The sequence below is a fragment of the Cricetulus griseus genome, chromosome X (genome assembly GCF_003668045.3).
Source record: "Cricetulus griseus strain 17A/GY chromosome X, alternate assembly CriGri-PICRH-1.0, whole genome shotgun sequence".
Lineage (NCBI taxonomy): Eukaryota > Metazoa > Chordata > Mammalia > Rodentia > Cricetidae > Cricetulus > Cricetulus griseus.
The window spans coordinates 126,864,670-126,874,880 of NC_048604.1; the positions used below are offsets into that span (position 1 = coordinate 126,864,670).

Sequence of the window (10,211 nt, forward strand, 5' to 3'; positions counted from 1 at the left end):
ATGTTTTCTGCACCTTTGAGTTGCATTTCTTCACCTTCTTCTATACCTATTATGCTTACTTTTCATGGTATCCCATATTTCCTGGATATTTTGTGTTAGGGATTTGTTGGACTTAAGATTTTCTTTGGTTGATGAGACTATTTCTGCTAGTGTGTCTTTAACTCCTTAGATTCTCTCTTCCTTCTCTTGTATTCTGTTGATTATTCTTATATCTGTAGTTCCTGACTGTTTACCCAGCTTTTCTATTACCAGCATTCCCTCAGATTGTTCTTTACTTATTGCCTCTTTATCAGTTTTTAGGTCTTGAACTGTTTCCTTGAGAGATTTGTTGATATCTTGTATTGTTTGTTTGTTTTTTCTTCCATTTTTAAAAGATTTTCTCATGTCCTCTTTGAGGTCCTCTATCATTTTCATGAAGATGTTTTTAAGGTCATTCTCTTCTGCTTCATCTGCAATGTGATGTTCAGGTCTTGCTGGTGTATGGTTTCTAGTCTCTGGTGGTGTCATATTGGATTTTCTGTTGTTGAATGTGCTTTTACAATGACCTCTTCTCATTCTTTCCATTGGTGGGTTTAGCAGGAGTCTCTTCCTCTCCTAGTCAGTATGGGATGAAGGTTCCCCACTGGTAGATGAAAACATATCCAATACTCTGATATCTGTCCTCTTCTTGTGGATGGAGGTGGCACTGTTACTGGGGCCTCGACAGTGTCTGGGAGTGGGATCCTGCTTCTGCCTTCGGATACAGTGGGCAGATCCCTGGTGTCAGATGTCTCTGAGCAGGGCCCCACACATGTACATTTTAAAAGCATATCTGTATGTTTCTCTGAATTTCCTTAAAGCCTGTTGCAATGTCCCTCTTTTCTTTTCTTCTCTAAATTATTTTTAGAACAGTGTCATAATAATTTATAATAACCAAAATTCTTAGTTTACATTAAGGTTCATTTTTATTTTATGTTCAATCTGATATTCCATCTTATACTTGCAGAGTGGCTAAAATAAAAAATTCTGAGGACAGACAGGAGCTTCTTTTATGAATGTGGACATGTCAAATGAGAGCTAGGTTATGTGGACATCACCAGTGAAACCTATAGCATGATGGGTGCATTCGTGTAGAGGACTTGAAGTGGGCACATGTTTGAGGGAAGTTTCATTGTGAGGGGATGCAGAAGGGGAAAATGTGTGAGCTCCTAGACAGGAGCTAAGTATGTGATTGAAGGGATGGTGCTGGCAGATGGGATTATTCAGAGAACACAACAAATCTGTTATAAGAATGTACATTTAATGCTGTAATTATAGATCAGGGAGTATTTGAATCATGCTGGCAGGGGAGGTACTGCAGACCATATTATTATAAACTGGAACATGATCTGAGTTTACTGCACTACTATTTAGAATTATGGGTTTGGAAAGGCAGACTTGTTTCTGAAAAAAGAACTAGGGACATATGTTACAGGCACTATTTGATCACAGTTATTCTGTGGAGTGAAGTGATGAACCTGTCTAGTGAAAATAGGTCAAGATCACCAGTAAAATCTGATGTAGGACCTGCACATAAACACTTGGTGTGTTCAGTTGGTACAGAGAGGCAAGAATCTGGGGGATACTGAAGGCAGATTAATCAAAGTAGCTGTAAGACAAGCTGTGCCTGGGACTGTGAGGAGGAAGATGGCATAAAAGCATATGTTGAAATTCTGCAGCATAGGGTGCAGAGGACCTGGGAGACCATGGGCACCTCCAGGCTCTACATCCTGATGATGGTGCTGCAACCTCAACAAGTTTTCCTGGTAATAAGGAAGATATGCTTTGATGCTGGCCACTGGGATGACTTTAGGGTCAAAGTGCAGGAAGCACACCATTGAGGACAGTGCTGAGAGGCAGCTTCAGGAAGAGAGTGGTGTGACAGTGGATGCCCTACACAAGGTAAGCCACGTCTCATTTGAGTTTGTGGGTTCCTCCAAGCTGATGGATGTATATACCTTCTCTACCCTCCATGTGCATGGGATGCTCACACAGAATGAAAAATGCAACCTCTGTGGTTTTAATTGCACTAGATTCCCTTTGCAGACATGTGGACTGATGATAGTAACTTGTTCAGAAAATGTTCTGTGGGTACTTCAAGTTCCAATATCGGAACACCATCCTTGACTACTCACTGCATGAGGTGGATGAATTCTAATACATAGGTCTGGCCATTTCTGGCCAGACTCAGGTTGCTACACAGATACAAGCTGTCAATCCAAGGGTACCTCAAGGAGGGGCTGGGATTTTCTGTGTGCAAGGTCTTGGGGTTGGAATATGAAATGTCACTGACAGACTAATATGCTTGAATGCTTTGTCTCCTCACACTGTTCCTGTTTTAGAAGTTTATGGCAACTTTAGCAGACAGATCCCTGATGGGGAAATTGAGTCACTGGGGGTCAGAGAGACGTTTGGATGGGACTTAAGGATCTATATGTAGGCCCCTCATCCTGTCTGTTCTATGCTTCCTGATGATGTGACCAGCCATCTCATACTGCTGCCACTATAACTTTTCTTCCCTAATGGACTGTATCCCCTTGATCGATCCATGAGTCAAATATAAGCTTGCTTCCTTAAAAAATCAGGTTGCCAAATTTTTCTAAGCAATGAAATTGAGCTATAACTGCAAGAGAAGCTGTGATTTGAACAGTCTGGGTCCTGGGAAACAATCAGGGAAATCTGGTACAGGAGCAGACTCGGTATTTCCAGGCTTCAGCATGCGGCAATAGAACTCCTGAGATCCCATCAGGTACACCTAGAGATAGATTCACATTTCTAGAGGTAAACAAGAGAATTGTAATGCAGCCCAGGCATGTCTATGAAGGTACTTCCCAGGTAAATCCAGAGGAACCGTTGGATGACCAGAGATAGTAGTCGTCATGTAGGAATGTACCTTTATGAACAAGTTCTGTGGCTCTCATGCAATGAAAACAAAGAGCTATTTCTCATGTTTGTCCAGGCATTCATTTTTGAAGTTGGAACATGAAAGCTGTTGTCTGTGAAGTAGGGGAAAGGCATCAATGGGAAGACAAACTGAGCTGTGTGACTGCAGTTAAGCCTACTGTACATGGCACAGATCATCTTGATTCTGGATAAATGTGGTATGGAAAGAAACAGCAAGATATGGATGACCAGATCTAAAACTACAAGTCAGGAGTGACAGGTGCTGCAAAATTTCAAGGGATCTGAGAACACTGAATGTTTCTATCTGAATTGAGATTCACAAGTTATACCTGGTGCTGTGGACTTAACTTGTGCAGGCTCTGTTCTGGGGATCTTTATAAGATATGACCTCTGGTGGAACCTGCATTAGGTGGGCTAGCTCTGGATTGTGACAAAGTTGCTTCCACGAAACCTTTTGGTACTCAGAGAGCAAATATGTTATGCAGTCTGCAAACCCAGAGCTAGAGAATTAGACAAGAGAGCATGACAGATTCTGGGTAGTTCCATTAGGCACAGCCAATATGCTTTCTCTGCATCGGCATGTAGGCATTGGATAGTGGAGATGTTGCAGGACTTCTTTCTGGGGAAGTTAACAGGGGAATCTATTGCAGGAACTTCCTCTCCACAGCCGGTCTTCAGAGTGTGGTGAAGGCACTGGTACACAAGACTACAGTGCACACCAGGCCAAAAAAGTGTTAGATACCTGAATTCACTGTGTGGAGCTGAAGTGTGGAGATGAACAGGGTGGGATTGGGTTTGGTGATGCTCAACACTGTAATCTGTTGTAGGAGTTGCATGATTAGACATAGGATTAGAATTGCAGTTTTGAGGCTAAAACATGACATTCTTGGGAAATCCCCCAGGCAATGCTATTGTATAATTTGTCTATTCAGTTGTTGGTGAAGTCAGTTGACAGTTATAAGGAAAGCAGTTGTCTGATTCTGCATCCTGGTTTACGAACTGGACTGTGGAGATTATGCAGTTGTATGTGGTTTGGGGAAAACTCACCAGAGAAAACAGCTATGTGGCTGTGTGGTCAAAGTAGGCCTGGGAAAATGGAGATAGTTCTGACAGTTTAGAGTCTTTGAAGAAGTTAAATTGGCTAAGCAATGTGTGCATCCAGAGGTTGGTATCAGCATATGCAAGGCATTGGGCAGAACCAGTTCTCACAGTAGACAATAGACAACATCAGTGATGGAACTTGTGTCACAATAACAAAGACAGGAAGTATGGGAATGGCACTGGGAAGAAGAGAATCTGGGGCACATCAAGCAATGATTGTTTGATCAATGCTCCTACAGAATGCACTAGGGAGTGTGGATACAACACGTACATACTTCATGCTTATGGAGTCACCCTGGAATGCTGGTAGAAGAACTGTATGATCAGCATTACTATTTTGAGTGTCAGTTTTCTAAAGGTGGGTCAGATGTAGTCGAGAACACCATGAAAATCTGATGATGGATCTAATCATCAGGCCATACTGCATGCAGAGTTTTCTTATAGAGCTGGCATTAAAGGAACCCAGTGGGTAGTCCATTTAGAAGTGACATGGGAAATAGGTCTTTCTGTATGAGAATGTCCAGGGAGGATAAAGTTCTGTGTATCTAAGCAGAAAAATGCAAAATAAGTATGGTCATAGCCACAACTCTACGTGATAGCATGGAGAGAGCTCATGTAGGATGTATTCTATTAGAACTCATTAGGGAAATCTGGTGTCTGAGGTAAATAACCAAATCTAAACCTGAGAGTGCAAAGAAGGTACACACAGAAGTTGTTGGGGTTGGGTGGGTCTTCTTCAGGAACTGTATGACCAGTGGTAATCTGTTGGTGAATGATGGTTACAGGCTGGGTTCTGGGAACTTTACTGGACAATATGAGTATGCCATTTAAGTATCCAGAGGTAGGACAGGATTATTGTTATGGCACAGTCATGGTCACTTCTTGCACTATTTAAAAGATAAGCCAGCACTCAAAATTCCCCACCAAAGCAAGGCAGATGTAGCAACACTACTAGAAGACGGGTTTCTGGTAGTTATCAACAGGCAAACAGGGTAATATTGGGAGTGTTATAGCAAAGGCCAGCTTGACTCTAGGGGAAACTAACCAAGAAAATGGAGGGGGAACTTACTTTCCTAAATTAGGCCAGGCACAAATGGAGGTGGTTCCAGCAGATGATGTTCTGGGAAGATCAACCAGAACATAACATGCATGAGCAATACATTTCATGTTAAGCCCTTTAAAGTGGAGATGGACCAGTTGAACTTGATTTGGGTCAGGGCTTTGCTCACTAGAGACAGTCATATAATGAGCTTAAGTGTGGATCATTGAAGGAACTTAGAACAGGAATCAATGGAGATTCCTGAAAGGGGACCAAATGCTGACACCATGGAGGAACTCTGGTGACTGGCTTGCTATGTATAGATACTGCAATTATTTTATAACCCAGAATCACATTTACAAGTGTGGCACCACCCAAAGAGCCCTGGGCCATCCCTGATCAATTATTTTTCAAGAGGCTTCTTTACATGGTTTTCTACAGTAGGCCAATTCCTCAAAGGCATTTTCTCAACTAGGATTTCCCTCTTCTCAGATAGCTCTAGATTGTGTCAAGTTGTCAAAAATAAATCACAGCCAGACTCAACAGCACCCTGAAAAAAGGACTTATTCCACATACCATGATCCACATGGTACTGAGTTTGTGGCAAAGGAAGATCAAATATCATGGAAGCAGGCAATGTGTGTCAGAGCTGAAGTTTTGGCAAGGGGGTCTAGAAAGGCTCTTGCATAAAGGTGTAAAGGAGAAGCCCATGCTGCAGTGGGTACCCAGGATGGTGAGTATGCAAGAATCATAACATGCCTCTTGGTGGAAAACTGCATGTGTGTAATATAGACAGCTCAAGGAAGAGACAGCATGCTACAGTCAGCAGAGATGAAGGGGATTACGCCCTTAAAGGCAAAATGACTTCGTCATATTATTATGTTATGTGGAGATATGGAGCTGGGTTTGGGGATTGCCTTCATGGATTTAGGGGTTTTTTGTGAGCCCTTGACTTGATATGTTCCAAGTCCTCACTTCCATAACTGTATTATTTACTCTCTATCATTTTATGTTAGAAGTATGTGAGTAGATTTATGAGTGTCCAAGTTCTCACATTTGAAAAACTGGCCTGAGTTTCAAGAGACAATGGACTTCTGAAAAGATTTGTGACTGTTAATGACTGTGAATAATTTGAGAGATGACATAAATTCCTTTTTCTCTTTGAAATTACCTTCGATCTAAGGACACCAAGAATGATAAGATTGTATCACTGTTTAAAAGTAGTATGACTAAAGTTAGTGGGAATGTCCAGTGGGTATGTATGCTTGCTATCACACATAATGGGAGTTGGAACCTAGTGATTCAGAAGGTAAAACAAGAAAAATGAGTCAGACCTGAATTGGCTATGGACACAGACGGTGCCTCCCAAGACTTTTAGATCTGCAGAAACCACAATCAAGTAGGATCTCACCCAGTGCCAGACATACCCTCATACCAAGTACTCCTCTAGGTCTGCGGGCACAGGCACAGGAGAGAGGAGAGGAAACATCTCCCTTGTGGATGAGGTGGGCAGTACTAACTACCATGTATAACTCATCCAAGATCCCTGGATTTTGGCGATTGGGCATGTTTGTGATAAGAGAGTACAAGGTAGGGAGGTAGAAGACATGGAGAGGCAGAATGGTTTGTCAGCTGGAGAGAGGCCCATCTGGAGAGGTGAGAGTGGTCAGGAACAAACAGATGTGAAATATCTCAATACATACCTATAGCCTTCAGATTTTAGCATATAAAAACATTCAAAGAAAGGAACACTTAACACAGATACAGGAGGAAGTAATTTAGAAAGGCCTAGGGAATCAAGTTGGTGCTTTATTTAGAACAAGTTGATAACTACAGTATTTCTGTGTATGAATAGGAAATTTCTTCCAGGAACCTTCTGACAGATGCTGCTAATGCAGGAGCCCTCACTTTAGGTCTCTTGATAGGCTACTATGCAAGCAAGCTGGGCCTTCAACTGACTATGTAGTTTCAAAGAGCTTATCTCATGGAGAAAGAAGATCAAACCAAAGAATGACATGGTGGTTGTCAGAACCCATATTGGGAACACAGCAGTATAATGTTTGTCTATTAAGGCTTCTTTTTATCTGGGAAGTCATGTGGAAAGCCAAGAGAGGTTTGGCCACAATGTTTTACAAAGTGGTTCTATCTCATGGAAACAAATGTGAAGAGGCTGCTAACACACAAAACAAAGGCACAGACCTTGTAGCAATAAAACTCCAACTCTATGAATGGCTCTTTCATGCAAATGATCATAATGGGATTGCACCAAAAAACAGAACTCCAGGGTTCATTAAATTGCCCACAGACTCGGGGTTTGTGCATACTGAAATTCAGGTGAAATGGTCCAGGTGGAATTGATAGGGGTATGCACCAGCATCTCTTAACTGCAGTCCCTGAGACAACAAATTCTTAAGGATAATAAGGTTCCCACAGTCAAAAGGACACAAATTGAATGAACTTGTCGAATTCCCACAGGTGCCAGCATTGGCTGCTTGCCATGTCTATTTCAAACACCAAAGCTCATAAGCTTCTATGGAGTACTCTCAGCTTGAAGATGCACTACATGGTATTGGTAAATCTGAAGATGATATTTAATGCAGCTATTGTCAAGTCAGGAACACAAAGGAACATGGGAAATCAAAATAAATCTTATTTTACAAAGCACTAAGCCCTCCTACCTTGTCCTTGCTGTCACAGAGTTGTGCTTAAGTAGTCTATCTACATGTTAGGGTTCAACATCCTACAGACAGGAGTAAAAGAAGCCATAAACTCCTTGAATAGAGCAGAAGACCTCTCTATGAGAGATTTTGGTGAAAGGAGGTCCATAAGAGTGACATACATGTTCCCTTGGTGAAACAGAAAGGGAGGAGATCTCCTAGCTATTTGGGAGCATGGGCATAAGGGAGAGTGAGTTAGAAGAAAGAGAAGGACTATGCAATATTCTCTTACAGTCCCTTGAAGAAGGGGAGGGGGACAAGAACCCCTGAACCAAATGGGAGCACCGGGCATAGGTGGAGAGGAAGCATGTAGGAAGGGAAGAAGGCGAATGGGGATGAGAACAAGAGGACTTGGAAAGGGGAAGAATAGAGAGCAAGAAAGGAGATGCCTTGATAGAGGGAGACAGCACAGTTATGGAGAGAGGTCTGGCAGAGGGGAAATGTTAGGGGATCCACAGGGATAACCCCAACTATTAATCCAAGCAGTGGTAGAGAAATGCCATTGATGCCCTTCCCCTATAATGAGATTGGTATCTACCTTGGTTACTTTTCCTAGAGTTTTCATCCAATAGCTGTTTGAAGCAGAAACAGGCACCCACAGCTAAGCACTGAATACCCCTGGAATCCAATTGTGGAGAGGGAGGAGGGATGAGCAAAGAAGCCAAGAGGGTCCTTCAGAAACCCCCAGAACAGTTGACCTGACCAAGTGAGAACATGGAGACCCTAGTCATAAATCTGGGGAAACAGCATTGGACTTAACTAAGCCCTCTGAATGTGGGTGCTAGCTAGGAGTCCAAGAGAGTCTAAGGGACTTCTAACAGTGTAGCCAGTCTTTAACCCTAGAGCACAAATGGACTTTGGGAGCCAATTCCCTATGGAGGGATACTATTGCAGACCAAATACAGCAAGGAGGGCCTAGGCCCTTCCCCAAACAATATGAGAGACTTTGAAGGTCCCGAATGGGTCTAGACCATGCTGTAGATACCCACAAAAACAGCCAACCTGAACAAGGGGTTGCTCGTGACAGACTTTGAAGATCCCACATGGAAGGCCTCACAGTCCCTGGGGAGCAGAAAGGGGATGGGATACGTGGTCATGTGGTGGGCAGAGGAGGATGTGAGGGGGAGGCAACTGGGATTGACATGTAAAAGAATATTGTTTCTAATTTAATTTAAAAAGGAAAAGAAAGATGTTTTGGTCAGCAATATTACTGTATCTTTATAATGCTGAAATGTGTGTATTTGTTAATTATTTTTTCTTATTTTAAACATCAGTATATTTGAAAGTATTAATTAAAATAAAAATGAGTAAGACCTCTGAAATTTTTTATACATACTTCTGACAGACTTTGCTTCTAATTGTAATATTTATAACTTCTTTCAACAAAGAATGTTTAGCCCAAATAACAAAACTATTCATTTTGTTCACTCTTCATATTTTAAGGTTGATGTGATAAGGCTTCAGAGATTGCTTAGCAGTTAAGCGAACTGGCTGCTCTTTCAGAGCTACTGGGTTAAATTCCCAGCACCCATACTGCAGCTCACAACTGTCTGTAACACTAGTCCTATGAGATCCTATGCCCTCCTCTGGTGTGTACATGCAGACAAAAATCCATATAAGATCAAGGAATCAAAAATATTTTAAAGGTCTACATAAGATAGGTGGTGGTGGCACATGCCTTTAATGCCAGTACTTAGTTGGCAGAGATGGGTATATTTATGAGAATTTGTGGCCAGCCTGGTCCACAGTGAGTTCCAGGATATTCAGGATTACATGGAGAAACCCTGTTCCGAAAAAAAAAAAGAAACAAACAAAAAAGATCTATGTTGTCTTGTTTGTTTTTTCCTTTTTGATAAACAGTATTCTTATAATGCTGTATGTTAGTGGAAAGACAATGCATATTATTTGTAATGATATGCTAATAAAATTGACTTCCATATACATTAACCCAATATATGCATTCTTAGTGATACCTAGACTTCTCAATTTAAAACAAATGTTTCCTTTATGAAATTTTTCTAAGGAATATGGATTATATTTGCATTTAGTGGGTCTTGAAATATGAAGTCTTCATTTACAGAAAAATGTAAGTCAGTGGATGAAGTCACCCGTCCTTCTTTCTGTCTGACAACCTGAGTGTTATCCCTGTGACCCACATGGTGGAAGAAAAGGAACACATGCATGATGACTTCTGACATCTATGTGCATGCTGTAGCATGTGTACACATTTACATACACAAATAAATTTTCACATGTAACATAGTTTTAGAAGCACTTCTAATGAGTATTTTCAGGTTGAGAATAAATATTTTACTATCTCTTTGTATTAAGCCTTTACTCTGTGGCAAACTGAATACAGAAAGTGCACTCAAACTGCCCCCTTATCAAAAGATGTCTTTCAAATATACCTGCTGAGAACCATAAAAGTCATC

The 10,211-nt window shown here is 41.5% G+C and overlaps 1 pseudogene; it reads left to right on the forward strand.

Moving 5' to 3' along the window:
* The first annotated feature begins 1,724 nt into the window (after window positions 1–1,724).
* Window positions 1,725–2,176, forward strand: LOC100765843 (annotated as a pseudogene).
* Window positions 2,177–10,211: the final 8,035 nt, after the last annotated feature.